This window comes from Bos indicus, chromosome 19, assembly GCF_029378745.1.
Source record: "Bos indicus isolate NIAB-ARS_2022 breed Sahiwal x Tharparkar chromosome 19, NIAB-ARS_B.indTharparkar_mat_pri_1.0, whole genome shotgun sequence".
In the NCBI taxonomy this organism is placed as follows: Eukaryota; Metazoa; Chordata; class Mammalia; order Artiodactyla; family Bovidae; genus Bos; species Bos indicus.
In genome coordinates this window covers 21,965,034-21,991,110 of record NC_091778.1, presented here as the reverse complement: position 1 = coordinate 21,991,110, position 26,077 = coordinate 21,965,034, and the positions used below count along the sequence as shown (strand labels likewise).

Here is a 26,077-nt window from a genome sequence, read left to right as displayed (position 1 = left end):
GTGATGCCATCCAGCCATCTCATCCTCTGTCGTCCCCTTCTCCTCCTGCCCCCAATCCCTCCCAGCATCAGAGTCTTTTCCAATGAGTCAACTCTGGAGAGTGAAAAAGTTGGCTTAAAGCTCAACATTCAGAAAACAAAGATCATGGCATCCAGTCCCACCACTTCATGGGAAATAGATGGGGAAATATCCATGCATAACTACTGGAAAAACCATAGCCTTGACTAGAGGGAACTTTGTTGGCAAAGTAATATCTCTGCTTTTTAATACGCTGTCTAGGTTGGTCATAACTTTCCTTCCAAGGAGTAAGCATCTTTTAATTTCATTGCTGCAATCACCATCTGCAGTGATTTTGGAGCCCAGAAAAATAAAGTCAGCCACTGTTTCCACTGTTTCCCCATCTATTTGCCATGAAGTGATGGCACCAGATGCCATGATCTTAGTTTTCTGAATGTTGAGCTTTAAGCCAACTTTTTCACTCTCCTCTTTCACTTTCATCAAGAGGTTCTTTAGTTATTCTTCACTTTCTGCCATAAGGGTGGTGTCATCTGCATATCTGAGGTTACTGATATTTCTCCTGGCAATCTTGATTCCAGCTTGTGCTTCCTCCAGCCCAGCCTTTCTCATGATGTATTCTGCATAGAAGTTAAATAAGCAGGGTGACAATATACAGCCTTGACGTACTCCTTTTCCTATTTGGAACCAGTCTGTTGTTCCATGTCCAGTTCTAACCATTGCTTCCTGACCTGCATACAGGTTTCTCAGGAGGCAGGTCAGGTGGTCTGGTATGCCCATCTCTTTCAGAATTTTCCACAGTTTATTGTGATCCACACAGTCAAAGGCTTTGGCATAGTCAATAAAGCAGAAATAGATGTTTTTCTGGAACTCTCTTGCTTTTTCCATGATCCAGAGGATGTTGGCAATTTGATCCGTGGTTCCTCTGCCTTTTCTAAAACCAGCTTGAACATCAGGAAGTTCACGGTTCACAACTGCTGAAGCCTGGCTTGGAGAATTTTGAGCATTACTTTACTAGCGTGTGAGATGAGTGCAATTGTGCCGTAGTCTGAGCATTCTTTGGCACTGCCTTTCTTTAGGATTGGAATGAAAACTGACCTTTTCCAGTCCTGTGGCCACTGCTGAGTTTTCCAAATTTGCTGGCATACTGAGTGCAGCACTTTCACAGCATCATCTTTCAGGATTTGGAATAGCTCAACTGGAATTCCATCATCTCCACTAGCTTTGTTCATAGTGATGCTTTCTAAGGCCCACTTGACTTCACATTCCAGGATGTCTGGCTCTAGGTCAGTGATCACACCATCGTGATTATCTGGGTCGTGAAGCTCTTCTTTGTACCGTTCTTCTGTGTATTCTTGCCATCTCTTCTTAATATCTTCTGCTTCTGTTAGGTCCATACCATTTCTGTCCTTTATTGAACCCATTTTTGCATGAAATGCTCCCTTGGTATCTCTAATTTTCTTGAAGAGATCTCTAGTCTTTCGCATTCTCTTGTTTTCCTCTATTTCTTTGCATTGATAGCTGAGGAAGGCTTTCATATCTCTCCTTGCTATTCTTTGGAACTCTGCATTCAAATGGGTATATGTTTCCTTTTTTCCTTTGCTTTTCGCTTCCCTTCTTTTCACAGCTATTTGTAAGGCCTCCTCAGACAGCTAGTTTGCTTTTTTGCATTTCTTTTTCTTGGGGATGGTCTTGAAATGAGGAACCTCTAAAACATTACATTAGTGAAAAAAGTCAGATACATACATTTTACGATTCAATTTATATAAAATACTGAGAAGAGGTAAATCTACAGAGATGAACACAGACTGGTGGTTATCAGCAGCAGGGAAAAGGGGGAAGAGGTAGTAACTACTTAATGTGTAAAGGGTTTGCTTCTGGGGTAAGTAAAATGCTCTGGAACTTAGAAAGAAGTGGTAATTATGCAGCAAAATGAATATACTAAATGCCACTGAATTGCTCATTTTAAAAGTATTAATTCAATGTTATATGAATTTCACTTCAAATTTTTAAAAGTCCATTCTAACCATCTGGGATAGAAATATTTACTAGTTGCATTAGACTCTTTCCTATAGTCTTGTTTCCCTTTTTATAAAGAAAAGCACACTGAACATAATTAATATTTTCCCGCTGACTCAGGATCATCATTGTGAACAACAATGAATATATGAGTAAGTCACCCCTGTTCTGTTTTAATTATCTCTGAGCCTCAGTTATCTTATCAGTGAAATGTCATATTTTGGTTCAATACAGGATATTTAAGTTTTAGAGCCACAGACACCTTTGAAAGTCTAATTAAGCTACAGATTACCTACCCTAGAAAAATGTATGTATGCACACATATACATAGCAAATTACATACAAACTGAAGAAGTTCACAGACCTACTGTAACTCATGCAAGCAATTCTCATGGGTTCAGCATTAAGATGGGGTAAGGACACCTATAGCATATTAAAAAGCAGAGACATTACTTTGCCAACAAAGGTCCGTCTAGTCAAGGCTATGATTTTTCCAGTAGTCATGTATGGATGTGAGAGTTGGACTGTGAAGAAAGCTGAGCACCAAAGAATTAATGCTTTTGAACTGTGGTGTTGGAGAAGACTCTTGAGAGTCCCTTGGACTGTAAGGAGATCCAAGCAGTCCATCCTAAAGATCAGTCCTAGGTGTTCATTGGAAGGACTGATGCTGAAGCTGAAACTCCAGTACTTTGGCCACCTCATGTGAAGAGTTGACCCACTGGAAAAGACTCTGATGCTGGGAGGGATTGGGGGCAGGAGGAGAAGGGGACGACAGAGGATGAGACGGCTGGATGGCATCACCGACTCGATGGACATGAGTCCGGGTAAACTCCGGGAGTTGGTGATGGAGAGGGAGGCCTGGCGTGCTGCAATTCATGGGTTCGCGAAGAGTCAGACACGACTGAGCAACGGAACTGACTGAAGGATACGTAGTTAGATTATCTCTATGATCCTTTCAGTTTTAAATTTCCCATTCTACTGTAGTCGAATACTGGAATAGCCTCAAGATTTCCACAGGTTCATGAAAATGTGATTTTTATACTTTGTGTAGTTTTATAGTTATCTTAGTTCACTGACAAGCTGTTTATTATGACTGCTAGTTGCTATCCAATACTTAAGAGAACTTAAACATAAAAATTCAGATTCTATTCAACAATTAGTACTATGTATCCTATGCTAGGCATCATAAGGGAGGAAGAGAAAATAACGACAGCACCACTAAAGTTAAGACAATTAAGTAATTACAAAAAAAGAAAACACCTCATTAAGTACTAACCTGGGACAGTGAAAATGAGCCAAAAAGAATCTAGATAAGAACAAGGACAGGAGGAATTCCCTGGCGGTCTAGTGGTTAGGACACTGCTCTTCCACCGCAGGGCGCATGGGTTAAATCCGGGGTCAAGTAACTAAAATCCCACATGACGAATATCCCGGGGGGCCCGAGGGGACAAAGACAATAATAGTTTGGACCAGTTGGGGGCAATCTCAGGAAAGAACACTGGAATGGACAGGAAGAACAGATGAGATCAAAAGGGTACTAACAGGACATCATGAACATAGGCAGAGCAGGTATAATAAAATCTGTATGCTGGGCAGTAATGAGAAATAAGACCTCATAGGTATGGAGGGGCCAATCACAGATAAGGTTAAAATTAAACATAATAATTATTTGCAGCACCAACAAAATAAAGACAATCTATAGAACACAAAAAACTATCTGTGAGTCATATATCTGACAAGGGGTTAATATTCAAATATAACCTTTATATTTGAAAACTTTAAAAACTTTAAAGCTTTAAAAACTCATACAACTCAAGAGCAAAAAACCATACAATCCAAGTTAAAAATGGGCAGAGGATGCGAGTAGGTATTTTTCCAAAGAAAACATACAGAAGGCCAAGAGGTACATCAAAAGCTGCTCAATATCACTAATCATCAGGGAAATGGAAATCAAAACCACAGTGAGATATCACCTCACATCTGTTAAAATGGCTATTATCAAAAAGAAGAGAAGTGTTGGCAAAGATGTGGAGAAAAGGGAACCCTTCCATACTGTTAGCAGGAATATAAATTGAAGCAGCCACTATGAAAAACATTAGAGGGTCTAAAAAAAAAAAAAACCTACCATATGATCCAACAATTCTACTTCTGAGTATTTATCTGAAGAAAATGAAAATTCTAAAAGATATATGCATCTCCATGCTCACTGCAACATTATTTACAACAACCAAGATAGAGAAACAACCTAAATGTCCATCACCAAATGAGTGGACAGAGAAAATCTGACATACACACATATACATAAATAAACACACAATGAAGTACTATTTAGCCAAAAAAGAGAAGAGAATCTTGCCATCTGGGACAACATGGATGGACCTTCAGTGAAATAGACCGAGAAAGAACACCATGTGATCTCACTTATTTGTGGAATCTTGCGGGGGAGGGGTCAGGAACAAGGTCGAGATACAGAGAATAGATTGGCTGTTGCCAGAGGCAGGGACTGGGGGTGAACTAAACAGGTGAAGTGGATCAAAAGGTATAAACGTCTAGTTATAAAACAAATGTCACAGGGATGTAATGTATAGCCGCGTGGCTGTAATTAATAATATTGTATTGCACACTTGAAAGTTGCTAAGAGTAGAGATCATAGACGTTTTCATCACACACACACAAAAAATCTGTAACTATGTATGGTGACGAATGTTAACCTGACTTATTATAGTGATCATTTTACAATATATACAGCTATCAAATCATGTTGTACACCAGAAACTCGTATGTCAATTATACGTCAATTTAAAAAAGGACACATTTGCAAAGATAACCTATGGTAAAGAAATCAAAAGGGCTTCTCTGATGGCTCAGTGGTAAACAATCCACCTGTCAATGCAGGAGATGCAGGTTCGATCCCTGCATCGGGAATATCCTCTGGAGAAGGAAATGGCAACCCACTCCAGTATTCTTGCCTGGGAAATCCCATGGACAGAGGAACCTGGCAGGCTATATTCCATGGGGTTGCAAAGAGTCGGACACAACTTAGCAACTCAACAACAGCAAAGAAGTCAAAACAGATGTGAGAACAGAAAGGGACAAATGGGAAGCTTCTGGAATGTTAGAAACTTTTATAGCTTAGTCTGAGTGGTTGATAAATTTGTAAAATTTAATTTGTGCACTTTACTGTCTGTATACTTTACCACAACTGAAAAAAAGAAAAAGACACATAAATAGTTGCCAAATAATACAGCAGTTCTATAGGTGTGAATAGGTAACAGAAGAGTGGTGTGCTGGGAGATCAATCTTACAGTAATATGGAAGAGGAACTGAAATGGGAGAGGAAAAGTCAGCCTTTTAAGTAACTCAGAATTAAGGTAATCATACTAGCAAACACTTAAAGAACACAATGTGCTAGGTACTGTTCTAAGAACTTTACATATAATAATGCTTCTAATCTTCTTAATAACCCTATGTGACAAGCCTATTATTATTATCCCCATTTTACCGATAAGGAAGCCAAGGCCCATGTTAAGTAACTGGCTGAAGATTTCTTAGCAATGAGCATATCCATGAAAAAAGAACTTTCTTTTCGTCAGACACATTACAAATATACCTATAAACAGACAACAAAACAAAAACCTAAAAATGGCAATCTCAACCTACCAACAAGAATAGGGACTAAAACAGTGCTTTACCAGGCAGGGAGGGAGCACATTCAGCAGCAACATCCCCTTTCCCCATCCTGTAACTTCAATGTCAGCACCATCCTCTCCCCAGTTTCAGTCAGCATTCCCACCTGGCTATAACCTCACTTAGCAAGGACACCTTCTGCCTAATCACCCTTACATGCCCTATTCCTAAAATAAGGCTTCACAAAATTAAAATACTTTTCAAGAATGCTAAAGATCTTTGAAAAAGAGAACATAAGGGTAAAACCATTTAAAAAGAAACTCCATGACTTCATGATCTATTGGATGAATGTAAGTGAGGAAAGAGATTAAAAGAAAAAAAAAATATCCCAGTTTCTAGTTACAAGACTTTAGAAAGGTTGTAAAAAGAAATAAAAATAGATGTCCATAAAAAACTTGCACACAAATTTTCAAAACAGCTTTACTTGCAATAGTCAAAAACTGGAAATGATGCAACTATCAATCAATAAGTGAATTAATGGTATATCACAACACAGGGATATTACTAAGGAACATAAAAAAGAACTGCTGATACACACAACATGGATAAATAGCACAGACATTATGCCAAGAGAAAGAAGCCAAGCACAAAAACACATACTGTGTGATTCCATTTCTACGTAACTCTAGAAAAGACAAATCTAATTCACAATAACAGAAATCACATCAGTGGCTGTCTAAGAATAAGAGTAGAATGAGACTGTTCAGGAATTTTTAGATGAAATAAAAATGTTCTATATTTCACTAGGTTGATGGTTACAGTCACTGATCTGTACGTTAAAAATGTGAATTTTACTGCCAAGTAAATTGTTGTTTGTTTAGTCACTAAGTTGTGCCCTTGGTAAAGTTAACTTTTTAAAAAAATGTTTTGCAAGAAGAGATGAAAAAGATGAGTTCTTTTTAGATATGTTGAACCCGATGTGCCTATAGATAACCAAGAAGTACAAAACTTCTTAGGCAGTTGGATACACAGGATGGGGTTGGGAGAGGCACTGGAAAGAACAGGCAGAAAAAGATGACCAGAGAGAGAAAGAAAAATATCAAGTGCCAAGAGACATCTACAGTTAAGGGAAGTCAGAAAGAACCAGTAAAACAAATTCTTAAGAAGGAGATAATCTAAAAATAAGCCCTTTTCTTCCAACCAAGGTAAGAAGACAGTTTTACAGATCAGAGTTACTTGTTTCCTTTAATCTTTTCTAAGGTTTTCTTATAAAAATTCCTACTCCTGACTCAGCTTTCAACTTGAATTTTCTGTTCTCAACAGCTAGACTCCCTCTTATTCTATTACCAACACCCCTATGACTAGCAATTCACATACCTAAAAAGAAATGCTCACTAACAGTAATAGAAAGGCATATCACATACACTAGCATTTCATGTACAAAGAACTGATGAAAGATTCTCACACTCAAAAAATTACAGAAAATGAGGTGGATGAACCTAGAGCCTTCTATACAGAGTGAAGTAAGTCAGAAAGAGAAAAACAAAAATCATATATTAATACATACAGACAGCAAGGAGATCAATCCAGTCAATCCCAAAGGAAATTAATCCTGAATATTCACTGAAAGGACTGAAGCAAAAGCTCCAACATTTTGGCTACCTGGTGCAAAGAGCTGATTCATTGAAAAAGACCCTGATGCAGGGAAAGATTAAGGACAGGAGAAGAGGCGGCAGACAGTTTGAGCGAACTGCGGGAGATAGTGAAGGACAGGGAGGCCTGGCATCCTGCAGTCCACGGGGTTGCAGAGTCAGCCACGACTGAGAGACTAAACAACAACAGTGGAATGCAGAAAGATGGTACTGATGAACCTATGTGCAGGGCAGCAGTGGAGATGAAGACAGACAGAACAAGCTTATGGGCATGGTGGGGGGCAGTGAGTGGTAAGGAGAGAGTGGGACAGATGGAGAGCAGCATGAACACATACACACTAACCTATGTGGGAATTTGCTGGATGACTCAGGGAACTCAAACCAGGGCTCTGTGACAATCTAGAGGGGTGAGATGGGGTGGGAGGGAGGCTTAAAAGCGAGGGGACATATGTATACCTATAGCTGATCCATGTTGATGTACAGCAGAAACCAACACAATACTGTAATTATCCTTCAATTAAAAATTAAAAAATTAAAAAATCTAAAAGAATGAAAAAAATTAGAGAAAAGGTTCAGTAGAGTGATACAGGCAGAAACCCAGAGAGAAGGCAGTAAAAAACAAAATAAATAAATAAGACTCAGCAGATATTAATCTGTGAAACTTTAAAACGCAGTGAAATTAGTCTATACTTGTAACATTTCCCAAAAATCTTAGACAAAAAATGTTATTTACAAGAATACCACTGCTAGTTCATTTAAGTCTAATTAACAATATTAAGTCGAATCAACAATATTTGATTGATTATCCAATCAGTTTTTTTCCCTCCCTCTACCCTACTGCCAAATAGTTTTTACCCAACCAAATAAGAGTACAACCCAGGCTTTACAGACACTCCTGGCTCCAGCACTTTAGCCAGTAAGTTATTTAACTTCAAGAGCATCAGTTACCCCCTACAAAATGCAACTTGCTATTCACCTTTCAGGGATGTTATGAAAAACTTAAATAAAACATGTATTAATATATATGTGTGTGTGTGTGTGTGTATATACACATACATATAAAGTAGTACCTGAATCAATAAACAGTGGGTCTTCTTACTATTAAAATTCTAATCATAAATGTCACATAATTCATTTTTGAAATGACTAAATAAGCTGTAAATCAACATATATTTATCATAGCTGAAATATTTCAGTTCTCCTTTTCAGGACATACTGCACTTTTTTACCTTCTCTGTGAAATCTCTTTAGGCCATATAACTTGTTTTGGCCAATAAATGATAAGCCAAAATGATATGACCCTCTTCTAGAAAGACACTTTAAGAACCAGTGAGTTATTAGCAACAGTCTCCTTCCCATGGCAAGAAATCATGGAACCATGTGATGTAATCTCCATTAATCTGAGATCCTACATAGTAAGAACAACAGAATGCCCCACCAGCCCACACTATATACACATCATGTCAAGCAAAAAACATTTGTCCTGTTAAGTCTCTGAAATGTTTGAACTGTTACCACTACATAACCTGGTCTCTCCTGACTGATACACAACCAAAGCCAAAATCACTATCTTTCCCTTTTTTTGAAAAATTAGAGTCATTCTTAACATATCCTTTCCCCTACCTCTAGTGAACTGATCTCCATCAATATTTCTACCTTCAGTTCAGTTCAGTCGCTCAGTTGTGTCCAACTCTTTGAAACCCCATGAATTGCAGCACGCCAGGCCTCCCTGTCCATCACCAACTCCCGGAGTTCACTCAGACTCATGTGCATCGAGTCGGTGATGCCATCCAGCCATCTCATTCTCTGTCGTCCCCTTCTCCTCCTGCCCCCAATCCCTCCCAGCATCAGGGTCTTTTCCTATGAGTCAACTCTTCCCATGAGGTGGCCAAAGTATTGGAGTTTCAGCTTCAGCATCAGTCCTTCCAATGAACACCTAGGACTGGTCTCCTTAAGGATGGACTGGTTGGATCTCCTTGCAGTCCAAGGAACTCACAAGAGTCTTCTCCAACCAATACCACAGTTCAAAAGCATCAATTCTTCAGCGCTCAGCTTTGGAGCCTGGAAGGCTGCAGTCCATGGGGTCACTGAGGGTTGGACACGACTGAGAGACTTCACTTTCACTTTTCACTTTCATGCACTGGAGAAGGAAATGGCATCCCACTCCAGTGTTCTTGCCTGGAGAATCCTAGGGACGGGGGAGCCTGGTAGGCTGCCGTCTATGGGGTCGCACAGAGTCGGACACAACTGAAGTGACTTAGCAGCAGCAACAGCAGCTTTCTTCACAGTTCATCTCTCATATCCATACATGACTACTGGAAAAACCACAGCCTTGACTAGAGGGAACTTTGTTGGCAAAGAAATGTCTCTGCTTTTTAATATGCTATCTAGGTTGATTATAACTTTCCTTCCAAAGAATAAGTGTCGTTTAATTTCATTGCTGCAATCACCATCTGCAGTGATTCTGGAGCCCAGAAAAATAAAGTCAGCCACTGTTTCCCCATCTATTTGCCATGAAGTGATGGCACCAGATGCCATGATCTTAGTTTTCTGAATGTTGAGCTTTAAGCCAACTTCTTCCCTCTCCTCTTTCACTTTCATCAAGAGGTTCTTTAGTTATTCTTCACTTTCTGCCATAAGGGTGGTGTCATCTGCATATCTTAAGTTATTGATATTTCTCCCGGCAATCTTGATTCCAGCTTGTGCTTCTTCCAGCCCAGCCTTTCTCATGACGTACTCTGCATAGAAGTTAAATAAGCAGGGTGACAATATACAGCCTTGACGTACTCCTTTTCCTATTTGGAACCAGTCTGTTGTTCCATGTCCAGTTCTAACCGTTGCTTCCTGACCTGCATACAGGTTTCTCAAGAGGCAGGTCAGGTGGTCTGGTATGCCCATCTCTTTCAGAATTTTCCACAGTTGATTGTGATCCACACAGTCAAAGGCTTTGGCATAGTCAATAAAGCAGAAATAGATGTTTTTCTGGAACTCTCTTGCTTTTTCCATGATCTAGAGGATGTCAGCAATTCTATCCCTGGTTCCTCTGCCTTTTCTAAAACCAGCTTGAACATCTGGAAGGTCACGGTTCACGTATTGCTGAAGCCTGGCTTGCAGAATTTTAAGCATTACTTTACTAGCGTGTGAGATGAGTGCAATTGTGCGGTAGTCTGAGCATTCTTTGGCACTGCCTTTCTTTGGGATTGGAATGAAAACTGACCTTTTCCAGTCCTGTGGCCACTGCTGAGTTTTCCAAATTTGCTGGCATACTGAGTGCAGCACTTTCACAGCATCATCTTTCAGGATTTGAAATAGCTCCACTGGAATTCCATTACCTCCACTAGCTTTGTTCGTAGTGATGCTTTCTAAGGCCCACTTGACTTCACATTCCAGGATGTCTGGCTCTAGGTCAGTGATCACACCATCGAGATTATCTGGGTCATGAAGATCTTTTTTGTACAGTTCTTCTGTGTATTCTTGCCACCTCTTATTAATATCTTCTGCTTCTGTTAGGTCCATACCATTTCTGTCCTTTATCAAGCCCATTTTTGCATGAAATGTTCCCTTGGTATCTCTAATTTTCTTGAAGAGATCTCTAGTCTTTCCCATTCTGTTGTTTTCCTCTATTTCTTTGCATTGATCACTGAGGAAGGCTTTCTTATCTCTCCTTGCTATTCTTTGGAACTCTGCATTCAAATGGGAATATCTTTCCTTTTCTCCTTTGTTTTTCGCTTCCCTTCTTTTCACAGCTATTTGTAATCTCTCTCAAATCCATCATATGAGTGCTACTCCTTATTTATAGGCTTCTGTAATGACCTTCTAACCAACCTCTCTATGTATAATTTTTGCCCATCTATTCTCTGCAATAATTCCAGAGTAATCTTTTCAAAACATAAATCTGATCATACCATACCCTTGCTTTTATATGGTTTTCATATCAAATAGGAGCACAGCAAAAAAGGGCCTTCAAGAAATAACTGTAAGAGGCACTTGCCTGGTGGTCCAGTGACTAAGACTCTACACTCCCAATGCAGGGGGCCCTGGGTTTGATCCCTGGTCAAGGAACTAGATTCCAGATGTCACAACTAAAAGATCCTGCATGCCGCAACTAAGACCCAGTGCAGACAAGTATTTTTCTAAATTAATTTAAAAAAACAACACGGATTAATTTTTTTTAAAAAAAGGAAAAAAGAAATAACTGTGAGAGATGCTGCAAATGTTCCATATGTTGTTGTGCATGGGAGTTACAGTAGTATATAAATTTGCAAAAATTCAACAAGCTTACACTTAATATTTATGCATTTTGCTGCACTAATTATAACTCAATTAAATAGTTTAAAAGATACATGGCCCCAAAGTAGTTTTTCAGCTTCATTTTACTGAATTTCCCTTCCAAACAACATAGCCTACAGCCACAAACTATAAGTAATTACACTCTTATTAGACACTGATCTTTCATGTTCTACTTTTCTTCAAGATTCATACAATATTTCACTCCCATAAGGGGTCACTCCACCTAAACATTCCTTGACTTTCCTTCACTTGTACAATAACAGCTCTTTGTAACTTTTCACTACGCCAGTGAGTCTCAATAAGAGGTGATTTTACTCCCCAGGGGGCATTTGACAATGTCTGGAAACATTTTTAATTGTCACAACTGGGGAGAGGGAGTGCTTCTGGTATCTAAAGGTAAAGGCCAGGGATACTGCAAATGGTCTTCTACAACACAGACCCCCACAACAATGAATTATCCTACCTAAAATGTCAATACTGCCATGATTGAGAAATTTCGCACTGCATTTTTATATGATATAATTTGTCTCCAAGTCTGTTTCCCTGCTAAACTGAAAAAACAGGAGAGATTAAATCGTACTCATTTCAGTATCTCAGCTTAGTACCTAGCAAATAGCATTTAAAAATGTATAATGAGAGATGTCATCACTGAACCTATTTTGATAATCACAGTGCCTGGAATGTAGCACTCAAAAGATACATAACAAGTACATGTGTTATTACAGAATCTTATTTTGATACTAAAGCTATATAGTATACTAGCTACACTGGTGGTGATTTAGTCACTAAGTCATGTCCGACTCTTGTGACCCCATGGACTGCAGCCCGCCAGGCTCCTTTGTCCACGGGATTCTCCAAGCAAGAATACTGGAGTGGGTTGCCATTTCCTTCTCCAGGGGATCTTCCCGACCCAGGAATTGAAGCCAGGTCTCCTGCATTGCAGACAGATGCTTTACCAACTGAGCTATGAAGAAAGCCCACTGGTAGTCTTTAAATTTAAATTCCATCAATTACCATTCTGATTGGATGCATTCATAGTAAAAACCAACAGATTATAAACTATAATCTATGTATTTCAAGTAGTTAAATTGAAATTGATATCTATATTAAGCTTAGACCAAATAAGAGTAAACCAAATAGCTTAATGACTATGTTTGAAAAGGATTAAAAGAATAAAACTTTAAAAAAAAATGTTTTAATCACATATCACAATGCCACCTGAATAAGATAAAGCAGAATAATAGAAAACTAAAATTTGGGATACCATTTCACTTAATATTAATCCAATATAATTTATATTAAAAAAAAACCATAATGGCAGTATACCTTAATGTATTGTCAAAAACAATTAGTTTTTGTATTACTTAATAAACATTTTGTATCTCAACAACAGAACCATTTTATTGGTGATGACTGGATTTATCACCTCTAAGATAACCATAAAATACATTTTAGATGTTTGCTTACTGTATCTATTTCACTATTCCTCCCCTAATATACTCCTTGCCATCTCCTGGAAGGTTGAACGAAAATGTGTATTTACAAGGCTTTTAAATTAACCAGATGCCTTATTAAATTTAGTTGTTTAGAGTAGACAGACTGTAAAATGTTAGTAGCCTAAGTATTCAATTGAAGGAAAATTTTTGAGAGAATGATTTATTATTAAAATATCTGCATTCCAAATCTGATAAATAAAAATGAAAAGTTCTTAATTTGATTACTATCTAAAGTTTTCAAAACATTTAACTGCCAACGTGGGTCCATTCTGGTTGATTGAAAAAAAAAAAATGCAAAAAAAAAAAAAAAATCACATTCCGTCCTTCTTAAAGACACAAAACCCAATTCCCTTCTGATACTGAAACTATTTTTGCCAACAAAGGTCCGTCTAGTCAAAGCTATGGTCTTTCCAGTAGTCATGTATGGATGTGAGAGTTGGACTATAAAGAAAGCGTCAAAGAATTGATGCTTTTGGACTCTCGTGTTGGAGAAGACTCTTGAGAATCCCTTGGACTGCAAGGAGATCCAACCAGTCCATCCCGAAGGAAATCAGAAGGACTAATGCTGAGGCTGAAACTCCAATACTCTGGCCCCCTGATGCGAAGAACTGACTCACTGGAAAAGACCCTGGTGCTGGGAAAGATTGAAGGCGGGAGGAGAAGAGGATGACAGAGGATGAGATGGTTGGATGGCATCACCGACTCAATGGAAATGAGTTTGGGTAAACGGGAGTTGGTGATGGACAGGGAGGCCTGGTGTGCTGCAGTCCATGGGGTCGCAAAGAGCTGGACACCACTGAGCGACTGAAATGAACTGAAACTATTAATACTAAATGCAAAAGCAAAACAAAAAATAAATTTAAAAACCCACCACCCTTATCATTGATTTGATGATTAAATAATAAACAATATCTATTTCTTATGTATTCAACCAAAGAAAAACTCATTTGGTAACAATCCATTATTTAGGGATTTAGTAAAACTTCTTTTACTACAGGAACAAACTCTTTTGTAAAGCTTATTCTTCTAAGAATCAGATACATTAGTCAGATATATCAGATATATTAGATACTTATCAAAGTACCTAATATACATTACAAAACAAAATTCATGTATCACTATTGTTGTTTTCCCCTAAAACCATGCTATTTTTGAACACAGTGATTTCTCCAGTTGACATTTGCATGCATATCCACAATGAGCTCAAAGTATCACATAAACAAATATCCATATTCTATACTTTCTACAGTTAGCATTCAAGTTTTTCTACTACAGAGCATTTCTTTCCTAAGTAGAAATTTTTCACATCTTTTCCTTCTTAAAATCCTTTTAGCCTTAAGTTTTATGGCATTACTTCACAGAACTGAACTTTCATACATAATACACAAAACGATTTTGTCAGTATCTAAATTAAAGATAAAAGGATCTTTTCATTACTCTGTGTTTAAATTATTTGTGCTTTTCCAGGTAATGGAAAAATTACCATCACTAACAATCACATAAAGTAAAGAATGTGAAAGTGAGCACACTACACTGCACCCCAGGACTCAGAACCCTTGAATTTTAAGAAACAACTAACTGAAACAGTGTACTCCTACGAAGTGATGGTCTCTATAAAACATCACAGTCATCACCTATCATTTACATAGCAAGAGTTAACTTAAAGTCTACATATTAAATATTATAATATATACCATACAGAGTTTTTCGTGCAACGTTGAAGACTCAAGTTTCCTTATCAAGTACAATTACACATTAATAAGTTATTAAAACAATCAAGGATTACGGATGCTTTTGGCAAAGAGACAAAGCTTTTCCAATTTTGAGTGACACTAAATTCCCAAGTGTAAAAAAGGAAAAAAACCTTGACCTTGTTTAATAATGCTGTTCATCAACTTTTTTCTGAAACTTTTCTCAGTTTTCATGGGAATAAATTGGAAGAAATCAGTCCAAAATACAAACTATAGAGACTTGTAACTACTATCATTAAGTCAATTAAAAACATCAAAACATAAGGGTATCTTTAGACAATGCACAGAAGTACACTGAAATTTTTCAAATATACTCAATACATTTAGTAATAATAATAAACTTTATTGAATTACATGTTACAACTAATAGTTTAAATCTACATATGCCTCAAAAATATATTTTATTATGCTCCAAATAAAGTTTTTTTTTTTTTAATAAATTCTGCAATTCGTGAGAAACTGCCCTCACGTAAGATGTGACATTAGATATGTGATAATATATACCCCAAAATAAAAACCTCAGAAGTTATCATCATACCCCAAACTGCTGGCATCCTGCCCAGGACTTACTAGACAAAGTCTTCAGTACCCTACAAGATTTAAGACCTAGGAAAGGTAAATATGTGCAACATAACTAACAAATAGATGAGAGACTAGAATCAGGAGAGACTGAAAGGAGAGTTGTTGAAAGAAAAAGAAAAAATAAGCATATTCAGATATGAGGGTTCAAAAAGAAATTTCAAAACAATTTAACTGTGTACCCAGAACTCATAAAAATAAAGCCAAAAGAAGTTTCCCATTACAACGCTCACCTTTACTTACACATCACACTCTGACATTTCCTCATTATTTTTCATTAAAAAAACCTGGTGGTGTGATCCACTAAATTGAATTGACAAGTCACTAATGGGTCACAACCTAAAATTTGAAAAGAACTGGTTTAGAGGAACTGACAACCATGGGAAGGTCCCTGCTTTCCTCTGAATATCTAGTTTGAGAAAACTATTTAAGTGGAAAAAATGAAAAGACAGAATTCCTCCACGGCAGGGACCAAGTCTTATTGGCACATGATCATCACTTAACATTTGCTGAATTAATATACTGTGGAATATAAAGCATGTTCAAGGTGGGACATACCTACAAAACATACCTAGAAAAAGCCTTAGGAGAACATGACTACTTTGAATTCCTTCAAAGCCAGGGACACTGAAAAGAGTTCCAGGAAGTAGAAGTATGAGACTTAGAAGTCTCCTTGGACTGCAAGAAGATCAAACCAGTCAATCCTAAAGAAAATCAACCCTCAATATTCATTGGAAGGACTGCTGATGACGCTGAAACTCCAAAACTCTGGCCACCTGATTCGAAGAGCCAACTCATTGTAAAAGACCCTGATGCAGGGGGAAACAAGGCAAAAGGAGAAGCGGGTGGCAGAGGATGAGATGGTTAGATATTAATAGCATCACTGACTCAATGGACATGAATTTGAGCAAACTCCGGGAGATGGTGGAGGACAGAGGAGCCTGGCGGGCTACAGTCCATGGGGCTGCAAAAAGTTGGACACAAACTCAGTGACTGAACACCAACAACAACTAAAGGGAAAGGAAATTTTGTCTTCAAGACAGGTTTACATCCAGCAAAGGAAAAAGAAAATCTCTTACAGAACCACATAGTAGTTCATTATAGGTACAAAAAGTTTGCAAGCTACCCTTGGTTAGAAAGTGTAACCTTTTCTGGGACTTCTGTGACAGTCCAGTGGCTAAGACTCTGAGCTCCCAATGGAGGGCACTGGGGTTTGATCCCTGGTCAGGAAACTAAATTCCACATGCCGCAACTAAAGATCCCCCATGCAGCAATGAAGATTGAAGATCCCACATGGTAAGTAGGACTCAGTCAGCCAAATAAATAAATATTATTTTAAAAAAGAAATTCTAACCATTTCTTTCAAAAATATTTTATATGCATATATATATACATACACATACACAGAGAAAGAGAGGTCCAAATGTATAAATCTAACTTCAAATAAAAATTATGGAATATAATTCATTCTTAAAAATTAAGACTCCCTATCTTCATTTGTAAACATTTATTAAGTGGCCAGTATGTGAAAGCCAACATCTTACTGAGTGCTTACTACATATCAAGCAATATGTTAAGTACTTAACAAGTATTATCCCATTTAAACCTAACAACCTTATAAAGTAGACATTATTTTCATTTTATAGACCAGGAAAAAGTGTTCAGTCACTCAAGACGACTCTTTGCAACCAGGGACTGTAGCCTGCCATGCTCCTCTGTCCATGGAATTCTCCAGGCAAGAATACTACAGTGGGTTGCCATTCCCTTCTCCAGGGGATCTTCTCAACCCAGGGATTGAACCCAGGTCTCCTGCATTGCAGGCGTATTCTTTACCATCTGAGCCACTAGGGAAGTTTGTTAGTCACTCAGCTGTGTCCGACTCTTTGAGACCCCACGGACTGTAGCCCACCAGGCCTCTCTGTCTATGTGATTTTCCAGGCAAGAATACTGGAGTGGGTTGCCATTTCCTTCTCTGAGCCACCAGGGAAAGTGAGGCTTAAAAAGTGACATAAAGAAGTCACACAGCTAATAAATGGTGAAATTAAGATACATTAAACGCTTGGAAGGAAAGTTGTGACCAACTTAGACAGCATATTGAAAAGCAGAGACATTACTTTGCCAACAAAGGTCCGTCTAGTCAAGGCTATGGTTTTTCCAGTGGTCATGTATGGATGTGAGAGTTGGACTGTGAAGAAAGCTGAGTGCTGAAGAATTGATGCTTTTGAACTGTGGTGTTGGAGAAGACTCTTGAGAGTCCCTTGGTCTGCAAGGAGATCCAACCAGTCCATTCTGAAGATCAGCCCTGGGATTTCTTTGGAAGGAATGATGCTAAAGCTGAAATTCCAGTACTTTGGCCACCTCATGCGAAGAGTTGACTCATTGGCAAAGACTCTGATGCTGGGAGGGATTGGGGGCAGGAGGAGAAGGGGACGACAGAGAATGAGATGGTTGGATGGCATCACTGACTCGATGGACGTGAGTCTGAGTGAACTCCGGGAGTTGGTGATGGACAGGGAGGCCTGGAGTGCTGCGATTCATGGGGTCGCAAAGAGTCAGACACAACTGAGCAACAGAACTGAACTGAAGCGCCAGTTTATTATTGGTGACTACAGATCCAAATATTGTGCTCCATACCATTATCTGTTGATGCTTTTCTCAGAGGAGAAGGCAATGGCGACCCACTCCAGTACTCTTGCCTGGAAAATCCCATGGATGGAGGAGCCTGGTAGGCTGCAGTCCATGGGGTCGCAAAGAGTCAGACACGACTGAGCGACTTCACTTTCATTTTTCAATTTCATGCATTGGAGAAGGAAATGGCAACCCGCTCCAGTGTTCTTGCTTGGAGAATCCTAGGGACAGGGGAGCCTGGTGGGCTGCCGTCTATGGGGTTGCACAGAGTCAGACATGACTGAAGCTACTTAGCAGCAGCAGCAGCAGCTTTTCTCAGAAACTGAACTTTGCATGTGTGCTCCTTAAATGAAGTAATTCATTTATTTCTGAATCTGCACAACACTATCATATTGAATAACTTTATCAAAAGGAAAAATCATCCCCTTCTTAACTTTAAAGATAAGTTGCTGCTAATTCACTTCAGTCGTGTCCAACTCTGTACGACCCCATAGACGGCAGCCCATCAGGCTCCGCCCTCCCTGGGATTCTCCAGGCAAGAACACTGGAGTGGGTTGCCATTTCCTTCTCCAATCCATGAAAGTGAAAAGTGAAAGTGAAGTCGCTCAGTCGTGTCCGACTCTTAGCGACCCCATGGACTGCAGCCTACCAGGCTCCTCCATCTATGGGATTTTCCAGGCAAGAGTACTGGAGTGGGTCGCCATTGCCTTCTCCAAAGATAAGTTAGGGTACATTAAATGTAGTTATGTTTACATAACAATTCCAGTGTCATTGATATTTTTAACAGGCTATATATTTATTATATAAAGTATTTAGTAACCTGTACTTTCATTAACTCTATTTACATGCCAAGTACTTTATATTGTGAAAAGCCTTTCCACCTTTTATGGGCCACTCAATTCTGTCACTAGGTAAGAGGATGCAGCCTTAAACTCTATTTCAGAACAAAAAGTCTTCTAGCACAAACAAGAGACTGATATAGAAATAATTGTTACCAAATGTTGACAGAACATCCCAATTGAAACTGTTTCTAGTCCCTCCATACAATTTTTAAATTCATGTGGATTTTTTAAGAAGGTATGAGACACTTTAATGATACTAAATATTAATTTTTATCATTAAAAATTAAAAATTTTAATCCAATATAATGGATTTGTGTTTTTTACACTTACATTTATTTATTTTTTAGTTCTACCAGTTTATTGCTACCAACCCATCTCCCTCCACCCTCATGCATGCATGTTCAGTCATCTAACCCCATGGGCTGCAGCCCGCCAGGCTCCTCTGTCCATGGACTTTTCCAGGCAAGAATACTGGAGTGGGTTGCCATTTCTTTCTCCTACACTCACATTTTAAAATTTGAAACCCTGAACAATAAAAAAAATAATCCAGCCATGAACAAGTACAGAAACCTAAAGGTGGATGAACATACATTGGCACTCTGATACAACAATCTCACTTTTATTTTTGACTACAGAATTGAAACTTTAGAAGAGATTCATTCATATATAATCCGGAACTGAACAGCAGCCCTTAACTAATACATATAAAAAAGCTCCTAATTTCTAAAAAGTTAATAGTATGAGTGCAATTGTTACAACAGACTACTGATAACCAAAAAGATATACACAGGAGAGAGAAAATGCTTTTAATATTTGAAGTGGTCAAAGAAAAACAGAATTTATTTCCAGGTAATCTGAATAACAGATCAATCTCAAATGTAAATTCAATGCCAAGAATTGGCCCTCTAGATAACTTCTGGATTTACTAAGTATTTCATATCCACTGCGTGCATGCTAAGTCATTTCAGTCGTGTCAGACTCTCTGTGACCCTATGGACCGTCACCCACCAGACTCCTCTGTCCACGGAATTCTCCCGGCAAAAATACTAGAATGGGATGCTGTGCCCTCCTCCAGCTCCATATTTACAAGTACTAGCAAATTCTTAAATTACACTTTTTATGGTTAAGAGTATTTGGTTCTTCTAGTATTTTGCAAATAGTTTCTTTCATACTAGTGGGATGGCATCATAACATGGGATCAAGTATCATGCCTATACTTTGATATGCAGAAAGCATGGTGTATACTAACATGGTCAATTAACTGCATATCTACTGTTCTCCCAATATATATATTACAGAAAATACAGTAACTACTTTCTATTTAGTTCACTCATACTTTTGGTCCTGTATATTGTTATGTTTCTTTAAAACCTTTCAGAGTTTAAATGTTTGAGAAAATATCCTTTAATTTGGAAGGATACTTAGTTACTGTCAAGATAATTCTATATAAAACCTTTTAAAACTAAATTGATTCTAACAAATTCTTCCATCTATAAAGCATGAGAATTATAACAAAATTAGCAAATCAGATACGAGAATGCCAAAAATTAAGTCATTAAAAGGGAATTCAGAGAGTCAGTTGTGAAAGAACAGGAAGTGATGTCCACTGCCATTTTGTAGATGAACTATTTAGAAACACAAGAGGTACCATACTAATCTGCAATCAACCAACTCAGACTAACAGTTCTCAGTATTCTCTTTCTGACAGCAGCATCAGAACTCAGCTGCCATAACCCTCAGTTTTTCCCCCAATAATGAATTTACCTAATTGGTCATGAACATAATTTTACCACTTTTAGCAGAATTCCTACCAACTACTGACAAGGGTCTCTTTATAATTTTTCTAAAGAGTACTTCTTAGTTCCAGCATTCTGATGTATAGCAAGTAGTTTACCTATATCCTGTCTACATCCTTAAGTTTTATAGCCCTTATTGACAAATCCCCTCTCTCTACATCTTTTAAAGACAAAACAGACACTCTTTAATAAGCAGTATGCTGGGGTTTACACATGCTAATATATATGAATTAATTATCAACAACAAGCCATAATACAGAGAATTAAACTTTACGTCACAGTTTGCCATACAGGGAAAAACTGCCCACCACAACATGCAGCATTGTGCCATGAAATAAAGATTCAAATGAGAAGTGCTGTTTAAATTTAAATGAATTCAGATAAAAAATCAGGAGAATAAAGAAAGCAAGTAGATTTGCCAAGTAAAAATAATAAAAACTGACTTAACATACCATTAATGTGTCCTCCTATATTAAAATCATGAAATAAGACAGAAACTAAATTAATGCTTAACACTACTACTGCCTCTAACATCTTTAAATCCTTGTCTTAAAATGGGTTTCAAAATGCAACAAACACCAAAAGAGCTCTGATGAACAATGTAAAATGTAGATGGCAGGGAAGTATTTAAAAACAAGTCAGCCACTAAGTAAAGCTTAAACAATAAATACAACTTGCTAGTAAAATGTCAAGACATGATTTCTGTATTTAGTCATCTTCATCACTCTGTGTAACAGTTATTTAATTATATGAATATTCAAGTATGGAACGTTTTGAACTCACTCCATCAGTAAAGAGAAAAGTATCAACTACAGACTTCAAGACTACTCTTTGGTCACAAGAAGAACTTGGCAACATACTTCTAGAATGTAATTTTTTTTCAATTTATTTCTATTCTACTAAACAAAACCAATAAGTACTACCGCAAACCAGATAAGATGATTTGTCTTAAACAAATATGACATGAAGCAAAAGTGGAAAATGACTTTTTGACTACAGAATATTCTATTACAGTATAATCAGGCAAATTAACGTTTATTTTTCCCTTACACTAAGAAACAAAGCATTTGCAATAGAAAGGTGTGTGGCCTAATCATTTTGGGAAAATTCCATTTCGATGTATACAAAATAGTATTAACCCTAAAAATTCACAGCTCAGGGAGAAGCAATGTCCATCAGACATCCTGTCTGTACAGAATAATCTTGAATAATTCTTCAAGTAAAAGTCATAGGAAGAGGGAAAAAAAAGTGGGAAATCAGAGAAAACAAAATTATTTTACTTGAATCTTAACGAAAACCCAATATGCTCACACAAAGTCAATCTAGTGTTCAAATGAGAGAGCAAGAGAGACCATCAAAACTGTTCCTAACATGGCAGGGTCCCTCTTGAGTGGCCATATCCCCGCAATAACAACAGGAACAGATATACTTCCCACGGACAGATCTCAAGAGGAAGAGTATTAAACCGGTACTGTTATCGATTTAAAACCAAAGGAAAAGGGGTAACCTTTCTAAGGGAATCGCCATTACTTCCCTCTCCCGCTCCCCCTCCCTTCAGTGTATACACGGGCCTGTGTATGAAGAAACTGCCTTGGACTTCTGCAGCACTGCAGCAGACTAAAGGATGGGGAAGGGTAGGGGGAAAGAAACGCTTCCATCACCCCTACAGAAGTGGGGTACAGACTTCCTGGGGAGCGGGAGGAATCTACCCAGTAGACTACCCAGAGCAGTCTCCCTTCTCAAGAATACACAGACACCACAAAGGAGAAGAGGGAGGAGCAGAGGGATCAGAAGGGAAGGGGACCTCGCGCCTTTAAGTCGGGGTGCACATCAACCCTGTCTCCCTAGGAGGGCCACACCTTCCTCGAGACATCCCCTTCCACCACCCCTTCCGGTGACCCTCAGGAAAGAGGAATGCAATTGCTCTTGCCCCTCAAAACAGGAGGGCGCCTAGCTCACCAGCTTCCTCACCCCACCCACAGAATCACAGACCCTCCTTGTCTCCCTCCCCCACCCCACCCCCACATCCCAGCTTCCGCGCAGCGGCCAGAGTGGGCCGAATTTCCCCGCCCCCTCCATGTCTCCCTTTCCCAAAGCAGAGGTGCCCTTACCCTTTCGCCGACAGGTCTGGGGCGGAGTAGGCAGGCGCAGCCCCCTGCAGCGCCGAGGGAGCCGCTATGCTGGAGGGCGAGGAGTGAGGAGGAGGGGGCCTGGCGACAGACCGCCGCCCCCCCCCCCCCGGAGCCCCAGCAAGCCGCCCAGCCCAAGCTCTGCGACAAGGGGCGGGGGGGGGGGGGGGGGGGCGAGGGGACGACCGGGGTCGAGGAGGCGCCCTCAGCGCTTGGGCTCAGCTAAGATGGCGCGGGGAAGTGCCGGGAGCCGCCGCCGCCGCCGCCGCCGCCTCGGGGGAACCGGCCCGGGCCTCGGCCGCCTCCTGTCCTCACACAGCCGAGGCCCTCTCGGTCCCCCGCCGCGGCCCCTCGGCGGGCGGGCCCACGCACAGCCCTCCGCCACCACCACCACCCCTGGGAAGGGGGCGCTCACAAAGGGAAGAGAGGCCCCGGGCCGGCCGGCCGGCGGCGGGGCGGGGTCCCCAGGGGCCGGAGGCCTCAGAGGTTGCGGGTGCCTCGCGCTCTCGGCCCGCGAAGGGCGCAGGCAAGCGGGACCCCTTCTCTCTCCTTAGGCAGGCGGAGGTACCGACTCACTCTCTTTGCCACCCTCCCTCTCTCTCTCCGAGCCCTGAAGCCACAGAGCCCGGCCGCTGCCCAGATTCCCCCCCTTCCCCGACACCACTCCCCTCCTCCCGACAGTCATCCCAGTCTCCGATCTCGCGAGATTTCCCGCCTGACAGGCTCGACCCTGCGCGAGACAAGACTGCGTACGCGTGCACGCCCTCACGGGAACGCGCGAGTGCTAACACTGGGCGGAGTCTCACGAGTGTCCCGGAGTTTACAGTCTCTGTCCAGCCCCGGCTCGCTCAGCTGGCGGAGCTCTTCTGCCACGCGGGCGTCAGGTGCATTTATTTCACCCTGAAACCTAAGAAAGAAGAGCTTATCTGCTCTCCTCCGCCTCTGCTTTTCCCATTCCCAAAGTATCTGCACCCCCCACCCATAACCCTGAGAATGAAGTTTTCCCTGACGTGTTGAATAATCCCCTTCTTACACACTTTACTTCAATCCCTCCTTGGAATTCAGAGATAAGCTGGTCAGCGTAATCAGTATATAATTGAGTTTTTCAGATTCGAAAAGTTTATAGTAATTTTTGGAACGGTAATAAGAGAAATACAGATCTACACCATCTTATATGTTAGCGATGGTAGAAAAAGGACAAATTCTTGAAAAGTTTTTGTGGAGTGAGTAGGCTGAGTAATAAGAGCAGTAAACAAACTGAAGAGTTCTAAGAGAAGAGGTAGTGCTTCTCATTTTTTGTAATGAAAACCTTTTAAAGGGGAAAACCTCTTCAGTGGGCCACAAAGAGAGCAATTTTATTCAAGAACCAAAAGGTATGCCTAAAGTGCAGTCATAAAAAAATCTTTTTTCTTCAGTGTATAAAACTGAGATAAATAGATGTGTCGTGTGGGACTTGTGAGTGAATATGTACACCAGAACAATAATTGGAAGTTAAAATAAACTAGGCAAGTACGTTGGCTGTGATCAGAAAAAAACTAGTTCTCTGCTTCAGCGGAATGTATGTATAATTTGTTCTCAATGTTCCCTCTCCTAGTAAGAGTCCTTGCTTTGCAAATCAGTCGGTCATTACTCTTTTCATCTATGTCATCAATCATTCTTAAAGGGGCAACTTCCCCTCAGCATGAAAAACCAAAAAATGCCCTAACTTCTTCTTTGAAGTTGAAGGAGAGATTACAAACTTCACCGTACCTCTCCTTCATAGACAAGTTCTTGGAAAAGTTGTGTATCATCCCACCTCCACTGAAAATGAAAACTGATCCTGCCAAGGTCAAGAGTGACTTCCTAGTTATATCTAGTGGAGTATTCATTTTAATCCTTTCCTTCTTGACATCTACAATAGTTGGCATAGTTGATACTCCTTTCATCTTGAAATTTGTGTTCCTCTATGGCTTTTTCAGCTCTGCTCAGAAACAGTTTTTCTTGTACCGTCCTGTCCCTGGAGCCCCTCTCCCGCCACATACTCCTTAAATAATGCCCGTCCAATCCTGATCCCATTTTCTGAGAGTGTTACAGCAAGAATGTTCTCTTCTGGTTACTTTATACATTTGGGAATGGAAAGAGATTCATGCTTTCCTGTAGTATTTGTTCTTAATTTTTTATAGAAAATTTCAAACAAACAAAAAAGGAGTCAGAATAGTAAACCTCATGACCGTTATCCCAACTTCACTGGTTATCACACTTCATCATTCTTGTTTCACCTATTCTCCCACAACCTTTTCCCTCACCCCATGGGGGTTTGTTTGTTTGCCTGTGCTGGGTTTTCCTTGCTGCATACAGGCTTTCTCTAGTTGAGGTGAGCAGGGGCTACTCTTCTTGTGCATGGGCTTCTCATTGCAGTGGTGTCTCTCTTGTTGCAGAGCTCAGGCTCTAGGGGCACAGGTTTCAGTAGTTGTAGCATGCGGGCTCAATAGTTGTGGCGCATGGACTCAGTTACTCTGTGGCACGTGAATCTTCCTGGACCAGGGATGGAACTCCTGTCCCCTGCATTGGCAGGCCGATTCTTATCCAGTACCACCAGGGAAGTCCACCCTCACGCACTTTTAAGTAAATCTCCAACAAACCATGATAACATTTCACCTGTAAATATTTACTTTAATATGTATCTCTGATTTCTGATATCTCTGGTATCTGAGTGCCAAAGAATTGATGCTTTTGAACTGTGGTGTTGGAGAAGACTCTTGAGAGTCCCTTGGACTGCAAGGAGATCAAACCGGTCAATCCTAAAGGAAATCAGTCCTGAATATTCATTGGAAGGACTGGTGACAAAGCTGAACTTCTAATACTTTGGGCACCTGATGAGAAGAACGAACTCATTGGAAAAGACCCTGGTGCTGGGAAAGATTGAAGGCGGGAGGAAAAGGGGATGACAGAGGAGGAGATGGCTGGATGGCATCACTCACTCAAAGGACATGAGTTTGAGCAGGCTCTGGGAGTTGGTGATGGACAGGGAAGCCTAGCATGCTGCAGTCCATGGGGTCACAGAGAGTCGGACACAACTGAGCAACTGAACTGAATATGTATCTCTAATAAATACTTTTAACATAACCATGATTTCTTTATCACACCTTTAAAATATGTCCTTAATATGATTTAATACACAACTCATGTTCAGTTTTTTCCCCAGTAGTTTCCAAAATATTATTTCATACCCCATTTATCTGAATCGGGATCTGCACTTTGCACTTGATTGATA

The 26,077-nt window shown here is 39.9% G+C and overlaps 1 protein-coding gene across 1 annotated transcript in view; it reads right to left on the bottom strand.

Annotated features, from left to right (window-relative positions):
* Positions 1-23,484, bottom strand: part of TAOK1 (TAO kinase 1) — a 110,292-nt gene extending 86,808 nt beyond the window's left edge. The window contains exon 1 of the mRNA XM_019981136.2: positions 22,807-23,484. The gene's annotated coding sequence lies outside the window, so the exon portion shown is untranslated. The remainder of the gene's footprint in view (positions 1-22,806) is intronic.
* Positions 23,485-26,077: the final 2,593 nt, after the last annotated feature.